Here is an 8,138-nt window from a genome sequence, read left to right as displayed (position 1 = left end):
TATTCTCTAATGGTGGGAGTATAAACTTGGTAAAATGTCTTTGGAGGGCAATTTGGCATAAGGTAAAAAAATCTTGAAAATATTAATTCTAGTTAAGTCTACACCTGAAAACCTTTCACAAAAAGCAACACTATATATATATATATATATATATACACACACACACACAAATTTATGTAGAATGGTATTTATTAAAATATCATGTGTACTAGTGCAGACTGGAAATGGTAATGTTTAAATAAATTACTGTATATCCGTTATACCATTCAGGCATTAAAAATCTTGTTTTCCCAATATTTAATGACACAATATGTGGTTAAAAATGCATATACAACCATATAAACCATTTTACATTTTGGTGCATAAGATGTTCACACATAAACTAACAAAAAGTGAAATTACGGACAATTTAAAATTTTTGTACTTTCTGCATTTACCTAATTATCTAAAGCAGAGGTCAGCAAAGATTTCTGTAAAGGCATACTTTAGATTTCGTGGGCCATAGGTCTCTATGACAACTACACCTCTTGTTGTAAGGCAATAGCAACATAGACAATATGTAAAGAAATGAGCGTGACTATGTTCCAATAAAACTGTTAGGTGGCTAGCCAGATTTAGCCAGCAAACAGTACGTTAGTTTACTGACCTCTGATCCAGCATGAAAGTGTATTAGTTTTACAATAAAACATGTCATTATTCCTTTTAATGATTCTAGAATACTAGGAAAATGGGAAAAAATGGAACTTATTTTTAATTATCCCTCCATGTGTATATGTGCTGTTCTTTTTTTTTAAAGACAGTCTTGCTCTGTCACCAGGCTGGAGTGCAACAGCGCGATCCCGGCTCACTGAAACCTCCAACTTCCTGGTTCAAGTGATTCTCCTGCCTCAGCCTCCTAGCTGGGATTACAGGCATGCACCACCGTGCCCAGCTAATTTTTGAATTTTTAGTAGACGGGGTTTTATCATGTTGGCCAGGATGGTCTCGAACTCCTGATCTCAAGTGATCCGCCCGCCTCGGCCTCCCGAAGTGCTGAGACTAGCGGCATGAGCCACTGTGCCTGGCATGTTATTCTTTTAAAATAAGTCATAATCTCCTTTTGGGCAAGCCTTTTATGCTTCTCGTTATCCCTTATTTGCTTTATGAGTTGTCTATTCTCAGGAAGTATTTGCTGCCTTTAAAAATTAAATGATTACTTTCTTAAGAACCTATGGTGAATCCAGGATCAAACCCTTGTAGCTAAGACACGGCACCATGCATGGTATCGCAACACATTTTCTTGAGGATTTTTCTAAAGCTATCAAATGGGCAACTCTTTCTGGCTCTTCCTTATAAAAACTTCCCACTAAATCGTCAAGCTCATCCAGTGAATTAGCATTTTAATCCCTGCAGTTATCTCACATAAATGACTAAATTTCAGATTAGCAATAACAGTCAAAGTGCTTCTCCAGGAGAGGCTGTTTGGACAGTATAAGCATTCTAGAATACTGGCATTTTTGGTGTCTTGTCTGCCCACAAATAGGCTACTCTTGGCCTATCCCTTCCCCCGCCCCGCCCACCCCCCACTCAGTCTATCTTCCACCCATCCTACTACCCCTCTATCACCACCTCTTCATTATAAGAGCTCCCCTGTCCCTTTAAAAATACATATATCCATCTAACTTCCTCCTAGTTGTCCTTTGTCTTTTGTGAATTTTTGAAATTTTGAAGCTGAAATCATTCTATGCTGCAAGAGATCATACCACTGTTGTTTACCACCCCCACCTTTTTTTTGAAGACAGAGTCTCACTCTGTCACCCAGGCTGGAGTGCAGTGGCGTGATTTCGGCTCACCACCACCTCAGCCTCCTGGGCTCAAGCGACCCTCCCACCTCAGCCTCCCAAGTAGCTGGGACTACAGGCATATGCCACCATGCCCAGCCTGTTTAGGCTTTTGATAAACGCTTATATCAAAAGCCTGTTTAGGCTTTTGATATAAGCTTCATATCCTTGACTTCTAAATTTCCATGAGAAATGTGTATTATCCAATAAACACTGGACTTTCTCTCTAGTATTACTCCTAATAACTTTCCCCCAAAGTTAAAAAATTGTATCAACCTCCAATACTGATACAAAACTAAACCACAGAAATACTATGAGAACACACAGGTTTCTATTTTCATAACAGTGGTTTAGTAAAAGGTTTCTTAAGCATGAATTCAAAGTTGCAAATTACAGAAAAGATTGACTTTGGTACCAAATAAATGGAAAAAAAAAAGTTTAAAGACGGACAGCTGTGACTTTACACAAATATAAAACATGTAAAAATCAAAACAGTAAATTGAAACATGAAAAATACATAACATGGTTTTCCTACAAGAAGGTCTAAAAACAATTTTTAAAACCTGAGTATACTAAGGAAGAGTAAATCTCATGAAAAGGTAATTCACAAAGCATGAAAAGATAACCAACTTCACTAGTAATTCAAGAAACATGAAATACTCGTTATCACCTTCGACCTATCAAATTGATAATTAAAAATAACCAGTGTTATCAATATTCCAGAGGAATAAACATCCTCAAAAACTTACAAGAACCCAAAGCTGGAAAAACTTTCTGGAGGACTATATGAATTAAAATAAACATCCACTGTAGGGATTAATTTATGTGGAAACTAGTGTTGGGCAAAGATGCTAAAAGGCGGCTCATGACCAGAAACAATGTCAACAACCTAAAGGCTCCATTAGACAGAGGAGGACAAACTATGACCTGCAGGCCTGGTTTTGCAAGAAAAATTTCACTGGGACAAAGCTGAGCTCACTTTTTTTTTTTTTTTTTTGCTTACAGCTGCGGCTGTTTTTGTTCTAAAAAAACAGAGTCCAGCAGTCAGGACAGAGACCACATCACCAGCGAAGTCTAAAAATATATACTAGCTAGCCACTTAAAAGTTTGCAGACCCCTGTACAGGAGACTAGTGAAGAAATGTATGCTCTGACCAGAGACAGTCTTATAGTGCAGTTACTACACATGCTTTTGCACACTATTTAATGATAGAAAAAGGTACTATTAAACCTTTAAAGCAGATAACAGTTACACAAATTGTACACAAGAAAACAATTATATAGAATGTAGATAGACACACAAATTAGCTAGGGAAAAAATATACACCAAATATTTTGATAGCAGTGATCTCAGGACGATGAGGTCAAGCATATTTTGGTGGCAGAGGGCTCTCTTTAAAAAAAGTTTTGTAAAAAGGCAAAACATGTAAAGTGAATGCTTTTAAAATTTCAAAGGTAAATAGGGTGTAAGAAAAACAGCTTTAAACACTGTTTCTTTAATATCAGGAACCACTGCGGCTCTACAGCCAGTTTCCAACATCCGGGCCATACCTTGGCCAGCAGGGTGCTTAACACATGTATTCTCCTCCTCAATGCTGCCACTCCTCTGAGCTACTGCTCAAATGTGGACCAGCACCAAGAAATACTTCGGGTGTCCTCAGGCGCTTTTGTCATCTGCAGAGCTTCCTTCCTCTTCCAGTGACTGACTTCATGGTGATAGTGAGACCTGTGCTCTTCCAATTTTCCTCTTCCACAATATCTTCCAAAGGAAGTCTACTGCCTTTGCATTTATCTTCATTGCACGGCATTGCCTAATGACTTTACGTGTGTGAGGCTGACACCAGCATATTTCTCTACTTTTTAAATAAATAAATCACTCTCTGCACGAACTCTTGAGTCCTAGCAACACATGTATAAAACTAAACACACAAAAAGGAACTTAATTCAAATGTACTTTCACAGAATTTTTTTCTCAATCTCCTTTTTAAGATTCTCCAGAGTGATTTTAGTATAACAAATTAAAAGCTATATATAAAAATGATTTACCTAACATAGACAGAGCCTAAATCAGTGCCTCTTGTTCTTGAATTTGCATACAAATCACCTAGGGATTTTGTTAAAATGCAGATTCTGATTTATTACCCTGGGATGGGGCCTGAGATTCTGCATGATTAACAAGCTTCGAGGTGACTACATTCAGGCTGTAGGTCCTCAGACCACATTTTGAGTAGTAAATGACTGTAATCATCTTTAATGCCTTAGGTGAAATAATATATGCTATACAGAATTCCAATCTAATACTACTTCACACTAATTTTAAACACAACTATTAACTGTTATACCTTGTTCCATGTTCTTCATGCCAGAGAGATCTGGAAAGGAAGTATTTTGCATTAAGTACTTACACCAACAGTCAGACACACACACACACACACACACCCACCCCGACCCCCACACCTACCATCCTTTAATCGAATGCCCTGAAGAGAAAACCTGTCCAATGTATTTTCAGATACCTGCTTGTCCACCAATACAGCATAACCCCAATATACAGGCCTCTTTTCTTCCTGCTTCCTTCTCTCTTCCCCCTTAGTCTTACATCTACTGCTCCTTCATAAATCTGTATTAGGTCAGATCGAGATGTCTTTACTCTCCCACAGCCCCACTTCCCTGCCCTTGGTGTGGACTTACATATACACCATACTCCCTTCTAGAAGACCAGTTCCTTCAAGGCACTGTGGTGGAGTGGTTCTGCATACCTACTCTGGAGCTGGATTCAAAGCTCAGTTCTGCTACTTACTTTACTTGAGCAAGTAAACCATCATTTCTACCCGTTTTGTCTGGTAAAATAGAAATCATACCTACATATAAGACTATGAAAATTATAGGAAATACTATTTAAAAAATCACTTAGCAAAGTGGCACCAAATATAACACCTACTAAATGGAAGCTACTATGACAATGACATACAGCATTTAGTGTGATTCCTTTTACATGAGCAGTTCTCAAGCATCACTGAAGTCAAAATTGTTCTGCATTTTAAAGTATTATTTCTTAATAAGAAAAAAACATTCAATGTCTCTGGCCTGCTGGAATTTGCAAGTTTCTCTAACATTTCCATAGTTTAGAATACTGGAAATCTTATCTGGAAGGCCTGGTAATTCCTCTCTTCTCTCCTTATTTGGGAGACCTACCCAAATACAGTTAGCAACTAAAATAGAAAGGCTGAAAGAAACAGTATTGTTCTAAAATCATATTATGACTTATGTATTCTAAATTTATATTCTTCTTTGATAACTTTATAGAAACTTAGTCTGAATTGATACTGATAACCATAAACATTTTAAATGCTTAAAACCCTTCAAGGATTCCAAAGAATTTTACTTAGTTCCTTCTTTAAAACATTTATAAACCTTAAAAGTTAATGCAGAAAATAGGGCAATTAATATTTGAATACAGGATGGCTGAGAAACTTGCAGAGCTGGTAGCAACACACACACACACACACACACACCCTCCCTCCCACACACCCACCCAATACAGATTCAAGCATATCAAATCCCATGCAAAACACAAAAATAAAACATCCACATTCAGACGCATCACAGTGAAACTAACACACCAAAAAAACAAAAAACAAACAAAAAAATACAACGGCCATTTCTATGTGTTCTAGATATAGGGTAGGGTGAAGAAATAAGCTTTTAAGTCTGAATAACAACCAGTTCAACCAGAGGATCTGAATAAGTTATCCTTCTCTGATTTTTAAAAAATTATGAAACTAGAAGGAAGTTTAGCAGTTATCTAGATTTTTCAATCTCTAGATTACAGATTAAGTTATTCAGCCTAAAAGTTAAATGACATCATTAGCAATACAAAAGTCCCAGTTTGTGCCTCTGAAATCCCAAAAGGAGATAAATGAATAAAAATGTAAATTTAGTTGATCCAATTAATGCCTTAACCTTTTAAGACAATTCATAAATGAGAAAATGCAAGTAGAAAATCATGAAAAAAAATCAAACTCACCAGTAATCAAAAAAAGAAAAAAATAAAGAATCCCCTGAAATCAGCAATCATTAAAAAGAACTGGAGTAAAAATGGCCCACGTGCCTTTTTTGGTATTCCATAAATTAAAACAATCTCTTTAAATAGTAATTAAGTTGAGAAGATGTTAATCCTTATAAGCCAATAGTGTAATTTACAAATATTTAATTCCAAGACACAATCCAAATGAAAAGTTAGAGATATTCAATTAACATTACGAAAAATGACAAATGACCACAAAATCTACATTGCAGTACAGAAGAGGAGACGTATCAATGTTCTTAAGATGTACACTGTTCACTCGGCAATTCAATTTCTAAGAAAACATGACTCCATGTGTACAGGTAAAATAAAAATAAAAACACAGGTAAAATTCCTGATGTTGAAAACTGGAAACAATATTAACATTTGTCATAGAGATTAATTACGAGAACTCCATATAATGAAACTTCATTGGAAGAGAATTTGGGTCTATATTTGACACTGAAAGAAAACCATGATATATTGAGGAAAAGGTTACAAAATAGTAAGCATAATATGATGCCATTCTGTAAGAAGTCTTTATACTTATCCATAAAACACAATCCAGACATACTTATACCTGCACAAGATTATACACTTTTCTCTATTTTCAAATTCCTTACAATAATTATGTATTTTCACCATCAGAAAAATTAACAAATGTAAATGTATTTTGTTTGGAAGAAACCTCGTATGTAGGAAAAATTCAATATTACTCCATTTATGCTGGAAGTTGCAAATTTTGTGAAAAATTAGACCTTGGCAATGACCTTGAGCAGTAGGATATAAATAACTCCCACAAGCTTAGCGTTCCAATAATGGAACACTAGGCATAAATGGGTTAAAAATTAACTGGTTATGATCACAACAAAGTATTTCACATTGGCAAGAAGCAAATGTGGACGGAAAAAACTCCAAATTTGGGGTAGGAAGGCTGTGAGTAGTCCTTACAGTTTCCAACAGTGCTTGTGAAACAGGTGTTTTTTTTTTTTTTTAATATCCATACTCATTAAAACTGCTAGAATGAAGAGCTTCAAAGTAGGAATACAATATTGACAAGAAGATTAATTTTAAAGTCAGACAGAATTCTACTCCTGCCACTTACTAATTAGCTGTGCAATCCTGGTTAAGCGAACACTTGTGTTTTCTTCTGACAAATACTGCCTTAAAGGGTTTTTGTGTCCATTAAATGGGATCAATTATATGAGATAAATGGCACAAGTTGGTGATTTAAAAATTGTCAAAGTTGCTGACACTTGGCAATTTTTATCTACAAAAACGTGTTTTATATGTTCAATCTAACAGCTATTATTTATTATTATTATTATTTTTTGAGACAGAATCTCACTCTTGTTGCCCAAGTTACAGTACAGTGGTGCAATCTCAGCTTACTGCAACCTCCACCTCCCTGGTTCAAGCAATTCTCCTGCCTCAGCCTCCCAAGTAGCTGGGACAACGGGCACCTGCTAACCATGCTTAATTTTTGTATTTTTAATAGAGATGGGGTTTTAACATGTTGGCCAGGCTGGTCTCGAACTCCTGACCTCAGGTGATCCACCTGCCTCGGCCTCCCAAAGTATTGGGGTTACAGGCGTGAGCCATTGAGCCCGGCCTAACTGCTATTATTCTGAAATGTTTAATTCCAATTTCCAAAGCATTACTGTCTAATTTAAACACATATTCCAAATGGTTGTGGGCAATTTTGTTTTGAAAGAGATCTCATTTTAAAGTTGGAAAAGTGGAATTATCTGAATTTCCCAACCTAAAGCCAGTTAATGGCAGAAAAGAACACAGGCAATTTAACTCTGGTATAGTACTTTTCACAGAGCCCCAAATCTTGAGGTCAGCAAAAATCATTAGCATACTATTTGAGAAAAAAATATGAAGAAAAATAATTTGAATAGTTTCTCATTAAAGAGGCTAAAACAAACATTAGTTCTCTCCTTCTTGTCCCCCAACCTTGGGTGGTGGAAACACTCATTGATTCTAAGGAAACAAAATTTTCTTCTGTGTTCTGGTGATGGTTAGTGAAAATAATTTAAACAAGATGTACAGAATAATCAAGATGGACTCAACAAATAATAGTCAGTGACCACTACAGGGAAATAAGATTAGGGATGTGACAAACACAGTTCAGTATTTACCTTCTAAATTTCAACAGTAGTAAGGTAAGTAAAATCCCATTACAATGCTTTCTTAAAACCAACTTCCATCAATGTGTACTCAAGAAAAAAAAAATCCATCTTTGAAAAA

Source organism: Pongo abelii, chromosome 11 (assembly GCF_028885655.2).
Source record: "Pongo abelii isolate AG06213 chromosome 11, NHGRI_mPonAbe1-v2.0_pri, whole genome shotgun sequence".
In the NCBI taxonomy this organism is placed as follows: domain Eukaryota; kingdom Metazoa; phylum Chordata; class Mammalia; order Primates; family Hominidae; genus Pongo; species Pongo abelii.
This window is presented reverse-complemented; position numbering follows the sequence as displayed.